This window comes from Schistocerca americana, chromosome X (assembly GCF_021461395.2).
Source record: "Schistocerca americana isolate TAMUIC-IGC-003095 chromosome X, iqSchAmer2.1, whole genome shotgun sequence".
Lineage (NCBI taxonomy): Eukaryota > Metazoa > Arthropoda > Insecta > Orthoptera > Acrididae > Schistocerca > Schistocerca americana.
The window spans coordinates 417,683,933-417,709,305 of NC_060130.1; the positions used below are offsets into that span (position 1 = coordinate 417,683,933).

General features: G+C 41.9%; 1 non-coding gene across 1 annotated transcript; it reads right to left on the reverse strand.

Moving 5' to 3' along the window:
• Positions 1 to 10,829: 10,829 nt before the first annotated feature.
• LOC124557468 lies at positions 10,830 to 10,936 on the reverse strand. The gene has a single exon (XR_006968727.1). It is a non-coding gene; the product is annotated as a U6 spliceosomal RNA (small nuclear RNA).
• Positions 10,937 to 25,373: the final 14,437 nt, after the last annotated feature.

Below are 25,373 nucleotides of genomic sequence, written 5' to 3' on the forward strand. Positions count from 1 at the left end.
CAGTCAAGACAAAGTTGGACTCTTACAATTCCCGCTGACAATGTACAACGACTGAACAAAAATACATTAGCCACACCTACCAAGCTTGTTCTCGCACTAAAACTGTGCCATGGCGCTTATCTAAATATAGCGAGTGCACATTTTTACATTCATACGGTATTCACACATAACACGTAAGATTAGTAGCATTATCGTTACTCAGACCAACTATCCCAACACCTACAGTGTTAGTGAAGTACATGCAATTTTTTACCCTGCTACTTAAATAACAACTCCCTCCATAAATGTAAGAGATAAAAAATTTGCGTCAATGAAAGGAAACAAGTAACTTGACCCATGATGTTCCTGATATATCGTGACTACAACCGTTTAGTCCGTTGACTGCGTAAACAATGTATGGTCTCTTGATTTATCATGCATTCGACAGTCCACCCTTCTTTCCATTTGCGAGCAAACACCTTTAAGACAACTTTAATTACATATATAAATAAATAAATGAACAAGGCACAAGGTATACTCATTGTTATTGTAAGTTAAATAGGCAGACACACATATTATATTTTGTATACTCACACTCTTTTGATCTTTGAACGTCTTTCCATTGTGTTTCATTCTGATTATTTCAGCTCACTATCCTACTTATTTTTCGGAACTGCGATCTTATGAAACCTCCACTCTCAAGATATGAATCCACGCAGCTGTGGAGTGGATTTGTCCCAAATTACGTAAATAGTCCCGAGAATGTACTAATGGTGTTACCGACAACAACAAAAAGAACAAAGACCTACACTGCTTAGTCTTCCTATACGCTAGAGACAACAAGAACTTCATCAGAAACATAAATCTATACCAGCAATGGGATGGTTCTCCCTTTGCCACAGGTATCTCAAAGACAGGTAACCGATAGTTCCTGCAACACCTGCAGTAATGAAATTAACTCAACACACAGCCCATCTTCTGTCCCCCATCACTCTTTATAACATGGAACATTCATTTCTTCCCGATAAATCTTCGTACGAGGGACACACAAAATCGAGCCCCAACTTTTCATTATTCAATACACAACACGATACCTGTGTCAAAGTTTGCAGCAACGCACGTACCCATATTCAGTTAACAGATACTTCCCGGAATGAAAAACATAACACAGGTATTATCTACTTAACATATGGCTCTGAGCACTATGGGACTTAACATCTTAGGTCATCAGTCCCCTAGAACTTAGAACTACGTAAACCTAACTAACATAAGGACATCACACACATTCATGCCCGAGACAGGATTTGAACCTGCGACCGTAGCAGTCCCGCGGTTCCGGACTGCAGCGCCTAGAACCGCACGGCCACCGCAGCCGGCTATCTACTTAACAGAAACATAGGCTAAACTACTGTTTCCAATGGTGAGCTAATTAGCTACTCCGCTCGATGAGTGTTTTCAAGTGCCAAGTTCCGAAGAATTCTGAGGGCGTGTGACTGGCCTGTCCCATAGAACCTTCTGTCGTAGTTACCCACCGCGTTCATGGCTTGATTGCTGTTTGGGTTGGTTAGCTGCATCTCAACTGCGTTCTCATGTGCTCCATTTTGCTCTGGAGCAATTCCGTTCTGTCCTAACTGTCGCAAGTTATCGCTTCTGTTGTGATACTGATTGTTCCATCCTCCTTTCTGACGTGAATGTTTGCGGTGGTGTCCGCTGTCACTGGTTGTCCAGTCTCTGTTTAGCGTGCCAATTATCCGCGTCATTATTCCTGCTCTGCTGTAGGTTATCATGGTAGTAAGGTGCAAGTCCGCGCTTCGTAGCGCTCTGATCGTCATAACTGAAATCCAGTTCTCTTAAAATATGCTTCACTACTTCTATATCATTTCCGCATCTGTCCATAAATAGTTGTAGGTTGTGTCGTGGGAGCCATATATAGCAGAAGCGGATAATTTCAGCATCTCTACATGGATCGTCGAGGAACTGGTTCTTTATGACGAAAGCAGCGAAGAATTCGACATGGCCCACATCTCGTGGTCGTGCGGTAGCGTTCTCGCTTCCCACGCCCGGGTTCCCGGGTTCGATTCCCGGCGGGGTCAGGGATTTTCTATGCCTCGTGATGGCTGGGTGTTGTGTGATGTCCTTAGGTTAGTTAGGTTTAAGTAGTTCTAAGTTCTAGGGGACTGATGACCATAGATGTTAGGTCCCATAGTGCTCAGAGCCAATTTGACATGACTCTTGAATCATGAGGCGACCAGATCATTACCCAATGTTATGTTTAAATCGTTCTAGCGTCTTGGACTGCCAGTAGTTCACCAAGTATGCATTCCTAAATTCCTTGTATGACGTGCACGTCGAAGCGTCCTTACCCATTCTTGTTGTGACACCGCCCTCGTGGTATCTACAGACGAAATGTTGTAATTTGTATTCGAATGGCCACTGTGGGGGTAGCGGCAGATCGAATTGCAAAAGGAAACGTCTTTGGATGTGTTGCAGACATCTATATAATTTTGGGACTCCCGCACTGACACAAAGTATTTGAAGTACAACGCAACATCCGCTCGTCCACTCCATGTCAAAAATGGTTCAAATGGCTCTGAGCACTATGGGTCTTAACATCTGTGGTCATCAGTCCCCTAGAACTTAGAACTACTTAAACCTAACTAACCTAAGGACATCACACACATCCACGCCCGAGGCAGGTTTCGAACCTGCGACCGTAGCAGTCGCGCGGTTCCGGACTGAGCTCCTAGAACAGCTAGACCACCGCGGCCGGCCCCACGCCATGTCGATCCTGCAAAACTGTATTTCACAGATTCAGTTCGCGAAATATCAGCGTCATTCACTAGCGTCAATTCATATTGCTCACCCGACATTGGTTCTGCGTAGTGGTACGCAATTTTCTATATGACTCTTGGTTCGCCCTCCTAACATCTGCTCTACACGTTCCTGTATTTTTGTGCACCAATTTGCTATTTCCCCACAACAGACATTAGATTTCGAGCCTACATACTTGTCTCTTCCTTTATCAACTCTCGAATCTGATGTCTTACTGTCCAATGTTTTGCTTCATTTCCTCGATGTCCTTATGTGCTTTCTTCTATTCCTGTCTGCCGCCAACGCTATTATTTCTGTCTCCTGTGCCTGCTTTATGGGTCACACAGCTAACGTTCGGGTCTTTTTACCTATCTTTTTCAGTTCTGTTGTAATTCTCTTGATCACTTCCTCTTCCCTCTTTTCCGCGTCGTCTTCTACTTCTCTTATTTCTATTTTAAATTCTTTCCTAAATCCTTCTTCCCGGTTCACTGCCCCGCCTTTCATTTTCTTTTCGCTCTTCATTACCCAGTCTTCCATTTTCTTTAAGAAGATTAATAGGTCGCCTTTATCCTGCTCAATCTCACACCTACTGTCACGTGAGTATGTACGTGAATTTGAGCGCCAGACGGGTGACTAGCCGTGACGGATCTCGCTCTGTTCTGAACCTCGTAGTCCAGTATGTTTAGTAGACTTTAATCGCGTCGTGACATTTCATCACCTTCGTGTTCATTCCTGTTCTCATTACTATGGTGTAAAACTGCCTCAAATTGGGTTCGATCCCAGTCAGTTATGTGATCGTCTCTCTCATGTGTGTTTGGCTGTTCCGCAGGAACGTCCGTCTACTCCTCTACCTTGTTTGCGAAACTTTCTGTCTTATTGAGCTCCACAGTCTCTATCCTATCAATTGCGGGAATATATTTCTGTTCCCGAGCCCTATTTCGGGTGATCACATAGAACGGAATAGGAGTCTACGCGAAACTTAAACTTAACGGCATAACAAAAATTATTCGCACGAGACAGTCATACAGAATTCGTAATCACAATACACACAAATCATATAAAATAAAGCAAATAAAATAAGGGAAAAAGCCTCCCGAAATTTCAACGCTGTTGTTGACGCAGCAGAAACAACAGACGTGGGGCAGAACCGAAGAAACAAAAAATGTAAGCAAAAATAAATATATAAGTTACATTACTAAAAGGTGCCAGCAACCTGTAACTAGCACAGATGTAAAAAAAATTTCTACAATTATTTACAAAATAGTTTTGTAAAACAAAATGATTTTGTAGAATAAAGTTCTACTTCCTGATTGCGCGTAATTAATTATAAAGAGAATTAACAACTTGAAGACACTGTATTGATGTTCCACAATAATATTTATTTAATACTTCGTTATGAAACGGTTTTCGGCTTCCTAGGCCATCGTCAGATAACTTAATACTAAGTAGATAGCCCACACAATTTCGGCGAGAATTCGCTGTTATACAAAGATTGCTGTACCTAGATATGTGACATTTCATGATTATATGGATAGAAAACACAAGCATAATGTAATACCTAAAGAGACTCCGATTAAATAGATCTCATCCTACAGTATATGCTAATATCAAAACTATGTGAATGTATAAACCAAAAAAGTTGGACAAGTGAGTAATGGCCCAGGAATGGACAAACTGGTAAATGTGAAGAACAATATTAAAAGGGCTGGGACGGGGGAGGGGTGGAGAAAGAAGACTGGGGTATGTGGATGTTGAAGAGTTATAACAAGCTTATTATCTAATGATGAGAGAAATAATAACTGGTTGGTGCTTCTTTGATAAAGGAGAGTAGTGGAGCTGTGGTCATTAAGAATCAGGTCAGAAATCTTTGACTGGTGTTCATTAATGGGCAGAACTTCAAATAATGTTAGTTTTCTGCCTTTAATTCCGTTACGGACAACATCACATTTCACATCATATGATAACATTCATTCACAGCATGTTCAGCAAAGCCAAATTTTCTTCAGTCTCCTGCTCCTTTCAGGCTCAGTCAGTCTATTAGTTGTAGTCCCACCTGACTGACTTACATATAATTTACCACACAGATTGCAGAAAATTCTATAAATGCCAGTCTGTTCCAAAGGTGGAAACTTCTCTTCACTGTTGAGCAGAAGGGGGACAACAGTGCTCCTAATGTAAAACGATGGAGTATATTCCCTGAATTTTATTTCACTGGCAATAACCTGTGAAATCCTGCTCACGTATAGAATGGGGCAAACTTGTTATCATAGTAGGTTTTGGTGTCTGAGGTGGATAGAGGAGTGCTGTTACCCTCTGTCTCTACTTTTTGCCGATTGTGTTGTCAATTAGCATAGGACTATAATTATTGCTGTGAACTATTTCTGTAATTATTTTCAATTTATTTTCAAAATTGGTTTGGTTTGTGATGTATATATAGCAGGCGATGCACCATGAAGTGGAAGGTTTCTTGTATTTGTGTAATGGGATGCTGGGAACTAGCTAGTATTAATGTGTCTGTTGTGATTACTTTCCTGTATATCTTAAATAAATGTTGGTGCCTGCTGATGTCAATGGCGAGGACTAAAAGTTCATAGAGTCTCTTCCCAACTCCACTGCAAACTTGGTTTTACTGTGGTGTGAATCCAAATGTTGAAAAAATTTATTCTATTGTCTGATGGTACCTGTCCACAAGCACAGTACATCATCCACGTACCTGTTCCAGTACTGTATTTTAGAACTTACGATCTCTATAAGTTTTCACTCAGAATGATGCATAAACATTTTATATAATAAGGGACTCAGTGGAGACCCCATTACTAACACATCTTACTCAGTGTACAGAGGCTGTTGAAATTAACGCTTTAAGCATGTTTCAGTTGTCATCCTTATATGTCTAGTCTACACTGGACTTGTTCTGCTTTTATGTAACAGTTCTGTTAAGATTTCCATTTCTTCTTCAACATGAATATTAGAAAATAGTCTGCTAACATCAAATGAGACTAGTTTCGCACTATATGAAGATGGTATCTGTTCTTTCGGACAAGACCGAAAAAACAGATACCATCGGTGACCGTTCAGCTCTCTAGAATGGAATGATAATTAAATCAAGACCCTAAGCTGCCGACAGGCGTTGATATACATCAACGGGGACAGGTGAAAATGTGTGCCCGGCTGGGAGCGTGTAAGGGATAATTCCCTGCAGCCGCGCTATCCTGTGCGCCCTCGGTGGATCACATGGTTTAGCCGTCACGGTAGCTCAGCGTGTTCGGTCAGAGAGCTGGTTGGCCTCTGTAATAAAAACCTGATTGGAAGGATCAACAAACAAACTTTAACGGATGTCATGTGACGTCCGCAACGACCAAACACAACGATTAACAGCGAACAAAATGTAAAAGAAAAAATGGAAAGTGAGCAAAGAAAAAGATGGGTAGAGCGTCTCCCATGTAAACAGGAGTTCCCGGGTTCGAGTCCCGCTCGGGGCATTTTCAACTGTCCACGTTAATGTATATCAAAGCCTGTCATCAGGTTAGGGTCTTGACGTAATTATCATTTCATTCAGTTTTGCACTAGGTGGAATGAGTACATCTTTTAGTTTTTTCACTAATGCAAGTGAATTAGGTACACCAAATTATAGTTGAAATAATTTTTTTGTTTTAATTAGCGAATTTAACTCTTTCGCTAATTAATAGCTATGTGCTGAAACTGATGATGATGATGATGATGGTGTTTTGTTCGTGGGGCGGTCAACTAAACGCTCATCAGCCCCCGTACAAAGTCCCAATTCTGACACAGTCCAGTTTTTACACAATCCAGTCTAACCATTGTCACGAATGATAATTATTATGATGATGATGAAATGATGAGGACAACACACACACCCAGTCCCCAGGCAGAAAACAACCTGCAACCCGGCCGGGAACTGAACCCGGGACCCAGTGATCCAGCTAAAACTGAAGACACTACAGGTCTTATTGGAACGCCTCCTTTGGGAAGCTTATGTAACCCATATAATATGGGTGCTATTACATTCATATTTGTGAGGCATTCAGAATAACTAACAGTAAATATAGATATGCATATTTAATAAGATCCTGCACTTCCATAGCGAAATTCATTGTGGGATCGTTAGTTAACTCAGCGAGCACTACAGGGTTGACGAATGTAAACACTTTTTCAGAATATTCCGACTTATTAAGTACCGCTGAACTGTTTCTCTTATCATCCTTGGTGGCAGACACATCTTCTTCTTTAATGTGGACAGTATTCTTTGCTCCTTACAACTAGCGTTGAACATAGGGGTATTTACAGTTCATGCGTTACCAGATGTTTCGTAGACACATCCCCCGACAAAAAATATTCGACACCCATATTTCAGTACGTCTAGCTGTTTGTCGGAAATATTTGATTTCGGAGCATATTTAATTCTCTTATTTAAAATTTGGAATTCTTCAGAAGACAAATTAGATTGATAAGTTAATGACATGTTCTGAAAACTGTTTACGCTTAGTGGTTGTTGGGGCTCGTTTCAGTTGAGAAAACTGTTCGATTGTAGCTTTCTGGTGGAGGTACATCAGGTTTATAATGGCAAGCAACTTTTCTCGGACTGCTTTATTGAACACGACGAATTCAAAAGTGTGTAGAGTGACGTAATTCCGATGTGAACAACTTCCATATGAAAACACACAATATGACGCACCACATCCCATATTTTCATTTTTTCATTTACCCACGTCCTCTTTGCAGCACGGGTAGCTTTCTGAGCTGTCTGTGCAGTACTTCTTTACTTCAGCGTCGCGCATTTCGGTGTTTCGGTTAGTTTTAAGCACTCGCGAGGGAACCAGATATGTTGTGTTGCCTTGGACTTCTGTTTCAATAAACTGTTGTGTATGACGAATAATTGAGCTACGGTAGCACATTTGATAACATTTATGGAATATTCCGTCGGTTTTTGGAGACAAATGGACATATTAATACCTCGAATACACGGTATTAATGTTCCACGATAATACTTCCGCAACAATGTTTATTGAATACTTCGTTATGAGCCGGCTTTCGGCTTAGGTTATAGTTCTGCTCTAGATGGGAACATACTCAGCAAAAAGAAGAGATAGGGAATAACCGCTCCTTCATCCATCTCAGATAGCACAAAACCACTCTGATAACAAATGGAGGCACATGCTATGTGTGGATAGGACTTCACAGGTTCCTACCAGCGAACTAAAATCCAGGAACTATACTCCAGGTTTTTACACTAACAATACTGTTGCCCACTTTCTGTTCAACAGTAAAGATAAGTTTCCAACTTTAGAACAGACTGAAATTTATAGAATTTCCTACAATTTGTGTGGTAAATTAAACGTAGATTCTTCAGGTCGGGTATAACTACTAGACTGACTGAGCCTGAAAGGAGTTTGGGACTGGAGAAGAAACATTCCACCTTTGCTGAATATGCTTTGAATGAAGGTCATTCATATCATGTGAAATGTGATGTTCTCCATAAAGGAACTAAAGGCAGAAAACTAATATTTGCTTGAAATTCTGGACATACATAAACACCAATCAAAGAATCCTCACTTGATCCTTAATGACCTAACACAATTACACTACTCACCATTATTAAAGCAGCACCAGCCAGTTATTATTTCTCCCACCATTAGATAATACGCTTGTTATAGCTATCTCACATCTATATTCCATAGATTTCTTTCTCCTCACTCTGTTTTCAGTACTTGCGTCACATTCACTAATCTGTCCATGTGACATAGTACATTGTTCAACATTTATGGCTTATACATTCACGTAGTTTTATATTTGAATATAGTGTAATATAAGATTTATTTATTCAGAGTCTCTTAAGGTTCTTAAGGTATTACGTTATGCTTGTGTCTTCAATCGATACAGTCATAAAATGTCACATACTTTTGTACATCAGTCTTTGTACTGCTACGAATTCTCGCCGAAACTGTGTGTTTAGTACTGAGTTATCTGATCATGGCCTAAGAAGCCGAAAGCTGGTTCATAACGAAGTATTAAATAAAAATTATTGTGGAACGTTAATAAAGTGTATTTAAGCTATTAATTTGCCCAGGTTTTAAGAACCGACGGAATATCTCATAAATATTAAAATGATACTGTTTCTGGCGGCGTAAAATTACTTACCTTAACTCCTGACAGCAACATAACTTCCCAAATTCCGCATACTGAGCAGGTGATTTATTGAAAACGTTCGTCTTCGAATATAAGAAAATCAAGGAACGGACAAAACAATTGTAACATGATCGACAATTAATCAGCACACTTAAGATTTCCAGGGAAGAATAATGGATTCAAGCAGGACATTCCCTGAATAAACCCCAGAAATCTCAATTTCATGTTGCAGTGGTTGGTTGTCCGAACTAAAATAAAAGACCACATCTTCTTATCTGGAATCTAACAGCACGATGGCGTCGGTACAGTACTGTTATGAAATGGTAAACAACCACCTAGCGAATGTGCGCTGCACAATATGCTCACAAATCTCTTGTTGTCTTGATGTACGTGAAGATGAGGGTCAGCACGAGATCTCCACCACCCTGGAATCTGTGGCAATCAAAAGCTGCTACCTGTTCAGAATAGTATTCCGAGCATAGATGGCTGGAAATGGAACGATTGCATCCTTCTTATCGTCCATAGTAAGGCAATACGTGAACCCGGCGTGCAAGTACAACACTTTATAACCAGTGGTGCAGCAGCAGTGATGTAAAGCAGGCAGAGAAGCAAGGCATCCGATATTACTCCAGGGAGGCAGAACCACCGCGGAAGTTTCAAGTTAATGATCATGTCATCAGCAGTTTATACGGCAAGAGATATAGATGCATTTATCTGTCTGTAACATATTTCTTGTACCATGATACCCTTACAGTCTGTGGTTTTCTCGACAAGAATGAAGGTGGGGCTGCTTTAGATAAGGGACCTATTTTTTAAATATTTATCCATTTTTCCCATATTCTGTATATAAATTAGCGGGCAGAGAAACAAGGCACCTGATATCAGTACTAGATACTTTGCAGTTCGTAAGGCTCGAGAGATAGGTGCAGATATCTATAGGTAACATATGTTAGTACAACACTGCCCATATAGTCCTTTCTCGATGAGTATGGAGGTAGGAGCGCTGTGACACTTCCATCGCCGACGCCAGAGGCGTTGACAGCACCTGAGAACTGGATAAGAGAGGACAATTTGCTATCACTGTATTAAAGCTGGCTCCATTTATTATATTCGAGCATCCAAATCCGGCATTATTCCTCCTACACTAGAATGCTATGACTCCGTCAGTTCTCCTAGCATTCCGGCAGTAGCCCCTCCTTTAATTGTCTACTGGCGCACAGGTAGACAATTAACCATATTTTATCTGCATACAAGCTACTCTCACTCCTACAGAAGTGCTATATTAAAACACGGCAGTACGGTTTATCCATCGCAGTTTCGTACTCTGTCACTCGAATAGCGAAATTTCCATTTAAATTATCATGTTGCAAACTTATTAGATGCCATTTTTTTGCAGAATATGGGATGACACCATTAATTTATACGCAGAGCATATATTGTACCTCACGAAACTGCACCATAACTCTAGATTAATGGAATCAACCTGCGTCAGTCGTTCCACGAAGTTTTTACTAGGTGGAGCCTAATGTTCGCTTGGAGGTGTCATCTCACATGTAAGACTACAACTAGGGTTATAGTATATGATAGGACAGAGTTGATTGTTTATCGTCGGTGACTTCTAGTTGTAGAGTAAAAGATATATAATATAATTATGTCAAATCACAAGCCCAGGAACGGGCAACGTTATTCAAAAATGGTTCAAATGGCTCTGAGCACTATGGGACTTAGCACTTGAGGTCATCAGTCCCCTAGAACTTAGAACTACTTAAACCTAACTAACCTAAGGACATCACACACATCCATGCCCGAGGCAGGATTCGAACCTGCGATCGTAGTGGTATCGCGGTTCCAGGCTGAAGCGCCTAGAACCGCTCGACCACACCGGCCGGCTAAGAAATGTGGTACGCTTCACGATTTTGCGTGTCATCCTTGCGCAGGGCCCATGCTAATCTTCTCTGTATCGTTCCAATTTTAGTATATGTACCGCCGAAGCGAGTACCGACGTTATTAGTAACCACCTTCTAGATTCCGTAAAGTGACCAGACACGTGACTGAACATTGCATTACTTGGCGGAGACCATGACAGAATGGATCGTGTGTTTGATCCCTCTGCAAGAGTGTTCGAGTATATACACGATAAGTTCTATCTTTCTTTCCAACTACCCTGTTATGGAACATAATTATGCCACTTCTGCAATCATTGGTAATACCTCCCAGAAACTGCTGCTATCACATTACTTCGTCCTTGTTTTCCGCGTATTACGACGTCGATATGATAGTCTCCGTTAACTGGTACTGTCGTACTGTCACAGCGCAGTGTTGAAGTACCATACCTCGCAATGTTTAGAGCCATTACGTTTGAGCTTTGCTTGTTGGTGGTCCGAACATGAACGATGTGGCTGAATGGGTGATATTACGAGTATATTTGATCTAAGCCAGCTTCATGGGTTGATGACCGTTCTAACCTCATTTCTGGCTGTGAGCCACTAATTTACAAAAAAAAAAAAAAAAAAAAAAAAAAAAAAAAAAAAAAAAAAAAAAAAAAAAAAAAAAAAAAACCTGCTTCCACGTCTACGTCTACATATGAGTACATCATAGAGAACAGCATCAATTTACTACGTGTCGTGGCTTTTGTTAAATATTTATAGCAGTGGAGGTTGGTCATACAATGCCTTCTGTGCATATTATGATGGCTCTTTATGTGTGCAAAGCGTACGAAATCGAATTTTCAAAGGGAATTTGTTTATATTATGATAAACATATATAGATCCTGGAAATGCAACTGTACAGACTGAATACACAAATTTCTACATCTACATCTACATCTACATTGATACTCCGCAAGCCACCCAACGGTGTGTGGCGGAGGGCACTTTACGTGCCACTGTCATTACCTCCCTTTCCTGTTCCAGTCGCGTATGGTTCGCGGGAAGAACGACTGTCTGAAAGCCTCCGTGCGCGCTCTAATCTCTCTAATTTTACATTCGAGATCTTCTCGGGAGGTATAAGTAGGGGGAAGCAATATATTCGATACCTCATCCAGAAACGCACCCTCTCGAAACCTGGACAGCAAGCTACACCGCGATGCAGAGCGCCTCTCTTGCAGAGTCTGCCACTTGAGTTTATTAAACATCTCCGTAACGCTATCACGGTTACCAAATAACCCGGTGACGAAACGCGCCGCTCTTCTTTGGATCTTTTCTATCTCCTCCGCAACCCGACCTGGTACGGATCCCACACTGATGAGCAATACTCAAGTATAGGTCGAACGAGTGTTTTGTAAGCCACCTCCTTTGTTGATGGACTACATTTTCTAAGCACTCTCCCAATGAATCTCAACCTGGTACCCGCCTTACCAACAATTAATTTTATATGATCATTCCACTTCAAATCGTTCCGTACGCATACTTCCAGATATTTTACAGAAGTAACTGCTACCAGTGTTTGTTCCGCTATCATATAATCATACAATAAAGGATCCTTCTTTCTATGTATTCGCAATACATTACATTTGTCTATGTTAAGGGTCAGTTGCCACTCCCTGCACCAAGTGCCTATCCGCTGCAGATCTTCCTGTATTTCGCTACAATTTTCTAATGCAGCAACTTCTCTGTATACTACAGCATCATCCGCGAAAAGCCGCATGGAACTTCCGACACTATCTACTAAGTCATTTATATATATTGTGAAAAGCAACGGTCCCATAACACTCCCCTGTGGCACGCCAGAGGTTACTTTAACGTCTGTAGACGTCTCTCCATTGATAACAACATGCTGTGTTCTGTTTGCTAAAAACTCTTCAATCCCGCCACACAGCTGGTCTGATATTCCGTAGGCTCTTACTTTGTTTATCAGGCGACAGTGCGGAACTGTATCGAACACCTTCCGGAAGTCAAGAAAAATAGCATCTACCTGGGAGCCTGTATCTAATATTTTCTGGGTCTCATGAACAAATAAGGCGAGTTGGGTCTCACACGATCGCTGTTTCCGGAATCCATGTTGATTCCTACATAGTAGATTCTGGGTTTCCAGAAATGACATGATACGCGAGCAAAAAACATGTTCTAAAATTCTACAAGAGATCGACGTAAGAGATATAGGTCTATAGTTTTGCGCATCTGCTCGACGACCCTTCTTGAAGACTGGGACTATCTGTGCTCTTTTCCAATCATTTGGAACCCTCCGTTCCTCTAGAGACTTGCGGTACACGGCTGTTAGAAGGGGGGCAGGTTCTTTCGCGTACTCTGTGTAGAATCGAATTGGTATCCCGTCAGGTCCAGTGGACTTTCCTCTATTGAGTGATTCCAGTTGCTTTTCTATTCCTTGGACACTTATTTCGATGTCAGCCATTTTTTCGTTTGTGCGAGGATTTAGAGAAGGAACTGCAGTGCGGTCTTCCTCTGTGAAACAGCTTTGGAAAAAGGTGTTTAGTATTTCAGCTTTACGCGTGTCATCCTCTGTTTCAATGCCATCATCATCCCGTAGTGTCTGGATATGCTGTTTCGAGCCACTTACTGATTTAACGTAAGACCAGAACTTCCTAGGATTTTCTGTCAAGTCGGTACATAGAATTTTACTTTCGAATTCAATGAACGCTTCACGCATAGCCCTCCTTACGCTAACTTTGACATCGTTTAGCTTCTGTTTGTCTGAGAGGTTTTGGCTGCGTTTAAACTTTGAGTGGAGCTCTCTTTGCTTTCGCAGTAGTTTCCTAACTTTGTTGTTGTACCACGGTGGGTTTTTCCCGTCCCTCACAGTTTTACTCGGCACGTACCTGTCTAAAACGCATTTTACGATTGCCTTGAACTTTTTCCATAAACACTCAACATTGTCAGTGTCGGAACAGAAATTTTCGTTTTGATCTGTTAGGTAGTCTGAAATCTGCCTTCTATTACTCTTGCTAAACAGATAAACCTTCCTCCCTTTTTTTATACACTCCTGGAAATGGAAAAAAGAACACATTGACACCGGTGTGTCAGACCCACCATACTTGCTCCGGACACTGCGAGAGGGCTGTACAAGCAATGATCACACGCACGGCACAGCGGACACACCAGGAACCGCGGTGTTGGCCGTCGAATGGCGCTAGCTGCGCAGCATTTGTGCACCGCCGCCGTCAGTGTCAGCCAGTTTGCCGTGGCATACGGAGCTCCATCGCAGTCTTTAACACTGGTAGCATGCCGTGACAGCGTGGACGTGAACCGTATGTGCAGTTGACGGACTTTGAGCGAGGGCGTATAGTGGGCATGCGGGAGGCCGGGTGGACCTACCGCCGAATTGCTCAACACGTGGGGCGTGAGGTCTCCACAGTACTCGATGTTGTCGCCAGTGGTCGGCGGAAGGTGCACGTGCCCGTCGACCTGGGACCGGACCGCAGCGACGCACGGATGCACGCCAAGACCGTAGGATCCTACGCAGTGCCGTAGGGGACCGCACCGCCACTTCCCGGCAAATTAGGGACACTGTTGCTCCTGGGGTATCGGCGAGGACCATTCGCAACCGTCTCCATGAAGCTGGGCTACGGTCCCGCACACCGTTAGGCCGTCTTCCGCTCACGCCCCAACATCGTGCAGCCCGCCTCCAGTGGTGTCGCGACAGGCGTGAATGGAGGGACGAATGGAGACGTGTCGTCTTCAGCGATGAGAGTCGCTTCTGCCTTGGTGCCAATGATGGTCGTATGCGTGTTTGGCGCCGTGCAGGTGAGTGCCACAATCAGGACTGCATACGACCGAGGCACACAGGGCCAACACCCGGCATCATGGTGTGGGGAGCGATCTCCTACACTGGCCGTACACTACTGGTGATCGTCGAGGGGACACTGAATAGTGCACGGTACATCCAAACCGTCATCGAACCCATCGTTCTACCATTCCTAGACCGGCAAGGGAACTTGCTGTTCCAACAGGACAATGCACGTCCGCATGTATCCCGTGCCACCCAACGTGCTCTAGAAGGTGTAAGTCAACTACCCTGGCCAGCAAGATCTCCGGATCTGTCCCCCATTGAGCATGTTTGGGACTGGATGAAGCGTCGTCTCACGCGGTCTGCACGTCCAGCACGAACGCTGGTCCAACTGAGGCGCCAGGTGGAAATGGCATGGCAAGCCGTTCCACAGGACTACATCCAGCATCTCTACGATCGTCTCCATGGGAGAATAGCAGCCTGCATTGCTGCGAAAGGTGGATATACACTGTACTAGTGCCGACATTGTGCATGCTCTGTTGCCTGTGTCTATGTGCCTGTGGTTCTGTCAGTGTGATCATGTGATGTATCTGACCCCAGGAATGTGTCAATAAAGTTTCCCCTTCCTGGGACAATGAATTCACGGTGTTCTTTTTTCCATTTCCAGGAGTGTATTCCTATTAACTTCCATATTCAGGGATGCTGCAACGGCCTTATGATCACTGATTCCCTGTTCTGTACATACAGAGTCGAAAAGTTCGGGTCTGTTTGTTATCAGTAGGTCCAAGATGTTATCTCCACGTGTCGGTTCTCTGTTTAATTGCTCGAGGTAATTTTCGGATAGTGCACTCAGTATAATGTCACTCGATGCTCTGTCCCTACCACCCGTCCTAAACATCTGAGTGTCCCAGTCTATATCTGGTAAATTGAAATCTCCACCTAAGACTATAACATGCTGAGAAAATTTATGTGAAATGTATTCCAAATTTTCTCTCAGTTGTTCTGCCACTAATGCTGCTGAGTCGGGAGGTCGGTAAAAGGAGCCAATTATTAACCTAGTTCGGTTGTTTAGTGTAACCTCCACCCATAATAATTCACAGGAACTATCCACTTCTACTTCACTACAGGATAAACTACTACTAACAGCGACGAACACTCCACCACCGGTTGCATGCAATCTATCCTTTCTAAACACCGTCTGTACCTTTGTAAAAATTTCGGCAGAATTTATCTCTGGCTTAAGCCAGCTTTCTGTACCTATAACGATTTCAGCTTCGGTGCTTTCTATCAGCGCTTGAAGTTCCGGTACTTTACCAACGCAGCTTCGACAGTTGACAATTACAATACCGATTGCTGCTTGGTCCTCGCATGTCCTGACTTTGCCCCACACCCGTTGAGGCTGTTGCCCTTTCTGTACTTGCCCAAGGCCATCTAACCTAAAAAACCGCCCAGCCCACGCCACACAACCCCTGCTACCCGTGTAGCCGCTTGTTGCGTGTAGTGGACTCCTGACCTATCCAGCGGAACCCGAAACCCCACCACCCTATGGCGCAAGTCGAGGAATCTGCAGCCCACACGGTCGCAGAACCGTCTCAGCCTCTGATTCAGACCCTCCACTCGGCTCTGTACCAAAGGTCCGCAGTCAGTCCTGTCGACGATGCTGCAGATGGTGAGCTCTGCTTTCATCCCGCTAGCGAGACTGGCAGTCTTCACCAAATCAGATAGCCGCCGGAAGCCAGAGAGGATTTCCTCCGATCCATAGCGACACACATCATTGGTGCCGACATGAGTGACCACCTGCAGATGGGTGCACCCTGTACCCTCCATGGCATCCGGAAGGACCCTTTCCACATCTGGAATGACTCCCCCGGTATGCACACGGAGTGCACATTGGTTTTCTTCCCCTCTCTTGCTGCCATTTCCCTAAGGGGCCCCATTACGCGCCTGACGTTGGAGCTCCCAACTACCAGTAAGCCCACCCTCTGCGACTGCCCGGATCTTGCAGACTGAGGGGCAACCTCTGGAACAGGACAAGCAGCCATGTCAGGCCGAAGATCAGTATCAGCCTGAGACAGAGCCTGAAACCGGTTCGTCAGACAAACTGGAGAGGCTTTCCGTTCAGCCCTCCGGAATGTCTTTCGCCCCCTGCCACACCTTGAAACGACCTCCCACTCTACCACAGGTGAGGGATCAGCCTCAATGCGGGCAGTATCCCGGGCAACCACAGTCTTAGTCCGATCAGGGGATGCGTGGGACGAGCTGGCCGTCCCCGACAAACCCCCATCTGGACCCCCACAGTGATGCCCATTGGCAACAGCCTCAAGCTGTGTGACCGAAGCCAACACTGCCTGAAGCTGGGAGCGAAGGGATGCCAATTCAGCCTGCATCCGAACACAGCAGTTGCAGTCCCTATCCATGCTAAAAACTGTTTTGCAAAGAACGTCTGAACTAATCTACAGAGAGCGCAAACAAATCGACAAAATTTAAACGGTTATTAAAATACAAGATTGCCTAGTAAATGCAGTAATGCTGCTACTTGCGCACTGCTGACACTGCTCGGCGGCGGAAGGAGACTAAGCGAAATTACACTATTCAGGTACTAAAACACGATGCTACACTCTCAAATACTATAATACGCCCGAAATTTATGAATTAAACAATGCAAGTACCAAAAACACGCAAAGAAATTAAGAATTAAACTATGTAGCAAATGAGTGAGCTAGGAGTATACGACTTGCTGCTGCAGCTGCTTATCCAACGGCGGCAGGGAGCACACTGACTGCGACCAACCGACACTGGCCGTTCAAAACAAAAACAGTAGACAAACGACTACGCGAATTTACACTATTCAGGTACTAAAACGCGATGCTACAACTCTCAAATACTATAATACGCCCGAAATTTATGAATTAAACAATGCAAGTACCAAAAACACGCAAAGAAATTAAGAATTAAACTATGTAACAAATGAGTGAGCTAGGAGTATACGACTTGCTGCTGCAGCTGCTTATCCAACGGCGGCAGTACGTGATGTACGTGATATCGCTATTTGCGCGCTGCTGATGCGTGTTTTAGAATATTGTGAACAATAATATTGAACAAATAGAGTCTACAAAGCTTTTAGGGAGCCTTCTGGCTGCAAACAGTTGTCATTTACAGGGATTTTAGTCGGTTTGTGTCATCTCTAATATTATGAATAATTGGCAACTAATTGCTTCGTTTATATTGTTTCTAGTGAATAACACGATGCATTATCTTTGTCTTTCCTAAAATGGGGCTTGAAAACTTGTTTAAATTGGGAAATATATACTTTGATTGTGTGTGATGATTAGGGCTAATTATTTACATTCAGTCTGACTGTTTATTTGTTCAGCTAAGATTTATTTTTCTGTTGTTATAAGACTGGTCAACGTAGTTTCACGCCATCAGATTTTTAGGCCTAACTTCTGAAATTTCAACTATTACTAGGCATTGGAATCTACCATTGGGTTACATACTCTATAGTTTTGGGTCCTAATTGGGCAAATATGTGCATATGTTGAAATTAACTTATACTTTCTTTTACATTGCAGATCTTTTTGGAAATATTGTGACATCAGCTAGCGTTTTTCGTGTATGAACAACAACCAGTAATGTAAACATTGCACTGTCTTGCACTGCCGATGTATGATGCAGTCATTTTAGAATTTCGCAACAGCTTGGCTATGGACAATAATCAGTTCACGACTCAGTTGTGCTTTTTACTGTAGAGCCATCTGTTACCAACAGGAAGGACTGTTTACTCATGTGAAGCCATTAACCTAACCACGATTTTAACGGTGGGGCCTTCAGTTTGGTATAGTACGGAGATTGAACTAAGGTCGTTCATTTTCCCAGTGCAACCATCAGCTAATGACAGGAGGAACTGGGATGTTAAACTGGATTTCATACTATTTCCCGTTTACTGGGTTTTAGGGATAGCATTAAAGTAAACACTCATGTTCAACAAATAAAAATTTCTAATTTGTTATTTATACTTTATATGAAAATGTTGGATTTAAATTATTTACAGAGAAATATCAGTTTTTCAGTGCATTCATCTGCTGGTGACAAGAGGAATTAGGCTGTGAAAGTGGAGTTGTTTTATTCACGTTTTCAGAAATTGTGGGACAGCATTTAAGGTAAAAAACTCATTTTCAACAAACAAGAATTCCTATTTCATTATTTACATTTTCTATGAAATCCTGTTTTTTTAAATTATTTGTAGAGAAATATGCCATCTACTCGTTCCACTATCCCATGGCTTCAAGTCAGAGTTACCAATGTGAGTACTAGCAAGCCAGTCCTTAAACACATTTCTGGAAGTCAGTAATGCAAATATAGCTGCAAAGCTGAGGGATGATGTGTGAAGCACAAGGTACGAGGCACGAGAGGCGAGGTGCATTTGAGCATGGAAGTGTGGGAGCGTAGGAGCACGGGAGTCTGGGGATGTGAGTGTGTGGGTGCGTGGATGTGTGGGCCACAGAGCAGGGCAACTTTCATGCAAAATTTGAATAAGTGCAGGCAGGTGGCAAGGACCTCCCCTCCCCTCCCCTCCCCCCCCTCTTCACCCCTTTCCTCCTCGGCCCTCCTTGATCTTGACCTTGACCATAGCCTGGCCATATTGCAGGATGTCATGATTCCGGGAATGACCTTGGAGATAAGGAAACGCTAATTTGCTGTCAGCGAAACATGACATGTTCAATTTTCTCAGCTGTAATAGGACACCACAGATAACGCTGATGCTGATATCAGCACATTCTTGGCCAGAACATGCACTGTGCTACCTCTTTCTGCCACAAGTTGAAATCAAGAAACAGCAAGTTCCTCAACAGATCGGAGTGCTCAAGGCCATGTTCGGAATGTGTTGCGCAATGCAGGCCTTCAATTCAGCTACGTACGTAATTGGAGCACTGAACTCGAAATCTTTCAGTTAGCCCCATAGCCAGAAGTCACATGCGTTCCGATCAGGTAACCTGAATGGCCAGGCTGTAGAGAAACAACTGTTGATAATTCTAGTGTTCCAGAAATGCATCTGCTGCAGCTGCTTTACTGTCTGTGCAAATGTGTGGAGAAGTGCCATCTTGCACAAAAGTGACCCTACCAACACATCTACGCTGATGAAGCGTTGGAATGACGTTGGTACGCAAGAGATTACCGGTGATGACACAGGTAGCAGGACTGATCAGCCCGAAAAAATGTGGCCCTTTAATAAACACCGCCATCAACTCTCAACTTCGCAGAATGAAGTGATACTGGTTGATGTGCATGCAGATTATCCTTTGCCCATATTCTGAATTTCTGTGAACTGAAATGACCATGCTCATGGAAATGGCCTTCATTTATCTACAGAGTGTTCCATGGCCATTCATTGTCCACTTCAGATTCCAGAGCGAACGTTTGTCTTGCTGACAGGTCAGCAAGAAGAAACTCCTGAACATGGGTGATTTTGTATGGATAGCATTGTAGGATTTTATTCGCCATTCTCACAGGCACGTCCAACGTTCGGGCAATTTCCCGTGAACAGCATGTTTGCACATACCGCTCGACCACCCCTCCCCCACCCCCCTCGCCCACCACCCCCTTCCGTGTTGTGGCCATATGTTCGACAATCACCTTCCTCCTTCTTTTGCGAAGCTGTCTTTTCGAATATAGTAAACATTTTCTCCAGACCCTTAGCAGACATCGGACCAATGCCTTCTATTATACCCTTGAATGTCCGGAACTTCTGTAGGTCTATTGGTGCACTGCGACAGTTGTTTTGAAAGCGTTTTATCATGGAGGCAGTCATCTTGCGCGTCTCGGGTGCAAAATGAAGAACAGTGGTATGCTCCATGTGTGATGCTATCCATATTTTGATTCTTACAACGCCATAGGGCCATCTACTGGTCAAAATTTCGTTAATTTTTTTTAATTTTTTTTGCTGCATGACATTTTCCCATGTGTCAATAATGTGTTGCTTATATTTCATATCATTCTAAGCAGCAGATCTTTTTACAGCGTTTTCAAACTGCAATTTTAATTATGGACGCTCTGTAGGCCTACATATACGATCTGGTGGACAGGGTGAACAGCAATATGCGGCTCTTTGCTGATGATGCTGTGGTGTACGGTGACGTACCGTCGTTGAGTGACTGTAAGAGGGTACAAGATTACTTTGACAAAATCTGTGGTAGGTGTGACGAATGGCATGTAGCTCGAAAGGTATAAAAATACAAGTTAATGTGTAGGAAAACCAACTCGTAATATTGGAATACAGCTTTAACTGTGGGCTGATTTACAAAGTCATGTCGGTTAAATATCTAGGCGTAACGATGCAAGACGATATGATATGGGAAGAGCATGTAAGGAATGTCGTAGGAAAGGCGAATGGTCGACTCAGGTTTACTGGGTGAATTTTAGGAAAGTTTTGTTCATAAATGAGACCGCATATATGACATTAGCACGACGCATTCTTGAGTATTGCTCGAGTCTTTGTGATCTGAATAGGGGTCAGATTAACGGAAGACATAGAAGAAGATCAGAGGCGAACTGCTAGACTAGTTACCAGTAGGTGCGAACAACACCCAAGTATGACGAAGGTGCCTCAGGAATGCAAATGGGAATCCTTGGAGGAAATGCGACGTTCTTTTCGAGGAACACTATTCATAATATTTAGATCACCAGAATTTGAAACTTACTACACAACGATTCTACTGCCGCTAAGGTACATTTCGCGTAGACCTCACGAAGATAAGACAAGAGGGATTAGGAATCGTACGGAGGCGTATAGAGAGTCGTTTTTCCCTCGCTCTGCTTTGAAATGGAACAGGATAAGAAATGAGTAATAGTGGTACACGATGTCCTCCTCTACGCACCGTATGGTGGCTTCCAGATTATGTATGCGTAAGTAGACGTAGATGCAAAGGTAGTATTCCGTGACATTCTAACGGTACAGTATCAGTTGGCTAAGATGAATGCCGACATGTCGGACAACGTGGCATCGATGATTCGGCAGATCACCAATCAGTAACATCATACTGATTCTCTTTGTCTTCTTTCTTCGATTTCTGTCATCTATGGACCACGTGAAGTAACTTGCTCACGATGTAATCTTCTTTTCTGATTCGAGTTTTTCTTCTTCTTTCACTGTGTTCATTTCTTTTAACATCTGTCCATACTTCGATGCGCTACCTAATCTCTTCCAGTAAACACCCTAAAATCCTAATTAAGTTTCGGAATTTGGTCTGTGTAGATCTCCTGCTTTCGTAAATTTGATTTCTGCTAAGTAATTTTCCATTTATCTGATGCGACTGATTTGCGTTTTGGAATTTCTATCGAAATGGTCAATTACTTTTTGTCGGTTTTCCGGGTTCATTCGAAACTAATGACCATAAAACTAAATTTTTATTTTCCTGAGATCATCAGATAATTTTTCAGTTTGGGTGTACATTTCTTCATTACTTCTTCTCATCCACGCTCTCCCAGCTTTCTTTGGGCCTAGTATTTTCCGTAACAGCTTCGTTCTATTGTATCTTGTGCTAAGGAAAATAGGAACATTTTTAATGTCCGTTATGAATTCCGTCTTCTAGAAAACATCAGCAATCCCGGGCTTTCGCCGTCTCATTCAACATGTTGATGCTTCAGCTGCTGTATCGATATTTTCGGAAAACCATCTGTAAAAGGTAGTTGAGTACGTAGTTCGAGTATATTTATCCCAGTCCGATTTCTTGGATTACTTTTTCTTGAAGTCTAAGGTAACCTTCCATCTTTAACTTTTCCAAAACGCAGCTGTGAAGTAATGGGGAGAGAGCACTACCTTGCCTTAAGCCAGTTGTTATTTCAAATGGTCCCAGAATTTTACCATGGAATATTATTTAGGACTTTTTTCTGTCAATGTTTCCTTAAGCCCTTCCAAAACCTTTTTGTTAGTGTATTCAAGAATGATTCTGTGTCTACGCAGTCGTAGGTTTTGTCGAAGTCCACCAAGATTGCTAAAAGATTTTAGATTATTAGACAAGAGTCGGTTTCCAGTTGATCATTCGTTCTATACTGGACTGGTCCTTTCTAAATCTCCCTCGATACTTACCGATCTGATCGTCATTTCCTTTCCAATAGTTTTGAAGGGTCTTCGATAGGATTTCACAGAGAATTATACCTAGAGAAATATGCACCTAGGAACAAACTATTTTTTTTTTATCGGTGTTCAGTGTAGAGATTGATTTTAGAATTGTATGAAAGAAATCACACTAGCGACCAATATGTTCAGTTTGCACCATTTCCTATAGTTTTTGTTGTTCGTAGACATGAGGTTGTGTTTTGCGCCTTCTGAACATTATGGTGCTGTATAATATATTTTAGCTATTTGCAGCATATTGTTATTCCTTAGGTACAAAATTTTACGTTGAGTACAACCCTCTATGTTTTTTTTTTTTCAAACTATTGATGTAACTTAATTTCCGTTAGTTTCCAATAGCTTAAAATTCAAAATGTATTGTACTTGTAGCTAACTGATTTTTGATAATACTTCCCCGTAATTTGATCTAACTTACTGATTACTGGTGTGTAGTGGAGTAATATGTAAGAGATAGACTACTAATTAGAGCACTGACAAGATTTCTTCGATTGCTTCGCTTTTATGTTTCAGTAGAATATTTCCTTGTAACTAAAGACTATGTTTTATGTCGGAACATGTTTTACATTTGAAAAACCTTAATTTTCTGGTGTAATTTTTGTAATTTCAGAAAAAGGCTGTAGCACATAAAAAGAGTGCCATCATTATTTCAACTTTTGTCACATGTCTGGCTAGATCCAAAAGTCTGAAAAGTATTCGATGGCGTAACACTCCCCCCTATGTAACAGCTACCAAAAATACTCCACCATAGCTGTTACCATACGTCCTCATTACTTTCTTGTGTAAAGGATTTACGAGAGCCTATATGAGTTCTTCAACTAGATTCTGAAATTTAGTTTTATTTTCTGGTTTTATTTAGGTTTTTGTTTGTAAAAAAATATCACTGATTTCACGCAACTGATAAGATTCTTAAAATACCCCGCAAATAATTCATTGTTTCCTTATTGAGGGTTGAGTATCACTCAGGCGGTTTTTTGTTCTGTTGATTTTTGTTTGTATGAACTAGTTTTCAACTTATTTGGCCATCTTCAGATAACTACTGGCTATTGTTTACAAGGAGCTTGTGTTCTTACGAACCAAACATTCTGGGCTAAGATACAACGCAATTACATACGATCTTTAGTTGTCGTATTGTCTTTGGATTTGTCAAACGGGTCTTTTGACATTTTGTTCTGTAAAACTGTTCTTTGACATAATAAATCACATTTTATGATTTCTCAGTACCCCATATGACTACAATTAGAATTATTTAGAATACACAGTATCACATAATTACTATTTTTTTGGTATTTGTTCTGAACAGCTGCACTGGACACTAATTTTTGATTGTACAACAGCAATGTTTTCTTTGGGGGTTACATTTTGTTATTAGAAAAATTGTGCATTAATAAATACCAAATATTACATTGTTACAGTTGAGTTACAGTTAGGAATGTAAACACGTAAAGGATATTATATTATATTGTGGTGCGAATTTGTTTACTATTGGGACACTTTGTGGTTAGTAGGAGGTTTACTGTATTGTGTAAAGTCTAAGACTGGTGATGTGCTCAGTTGCAACTAAAGATCGTATGTAAGTGATTTTTATCTTAGTCCAGAATGTTTGGTTCATAAGAACACAAGCTCTGTGTAAACAATAGCCAATAGTTACCTGATTATGGCCTAATAAGCCGAAAACTAGTTCATACAAATAGAAATCAATAGAACAAGAAACCGCCCAAGTGTTATTCAACCCTCAATATGGAATTATTCTATCAAGAAGCGACGGAAGAATCCACAAATAACAAAGTTTCCTTTATTATTAGTGACTAAAACACCGTTTTCTCTCTTAAATCGTAGAATTGGCGGTTGATACTTAGGTAAATTTACTTTTGGAGCTGTTATAGAAATTTCGTGTGTTGTTTTTCTGGAAATCTTCTCGATATCTTGTAGAAGAAACCTTTCAGAATATCTTCCCGGATCTCAAACCATTTTCCGACCGTTTCCCTTTGTTAAGGAATTCCTAATAATCAAGACCCCTATTATTTTACTTTCGTTTCCCAGCCACGACTTTTTAAATTGTTTGATTTGTTCTGCAAGATTTCTTTGTTGTTTTGTAATTACTGTGCGCCAGTCTCTAGTGTTTTATTCCTATGGCTCCTAGTCGTCCATTTGGGAATAATTTTACCTGAATTTACGTTAAGTAGTAGTCTGTTTAACTATTGGCTCCTTTTTCACCTTGGCGTTCACTGTTTCTTTAATGTTTAATGTTTCTACTTTTAGCAACAACATGATCAATTTGGAACTCAACCAAATTTGGATCTGTTCATCTCCAAGTTTTCTTTTCTTTTCTGGGGAACTTTTCCAAATATGTGGACGCTAGTTTTAATTTGAACGGCTTGCACAAACCGTTCTCCATTTATTTTGGTTCTTTTGTGTGCTGGATAGTCTCAGACAATGTGGAAAAAGCTTACTGATGTGCAATTTTAACATTAAGATAACATACCAACTTTTTGACATTTCCATTTAGTATTTTGGACACTTAATTTTACAAGTTTCTCAGTGGTATTGCACCTTACGTGAGCTCTATTTACAGTCTTTATTTCGAAGCGCATGGCATTTAGTCAGTGAGTAATTTTTGTTT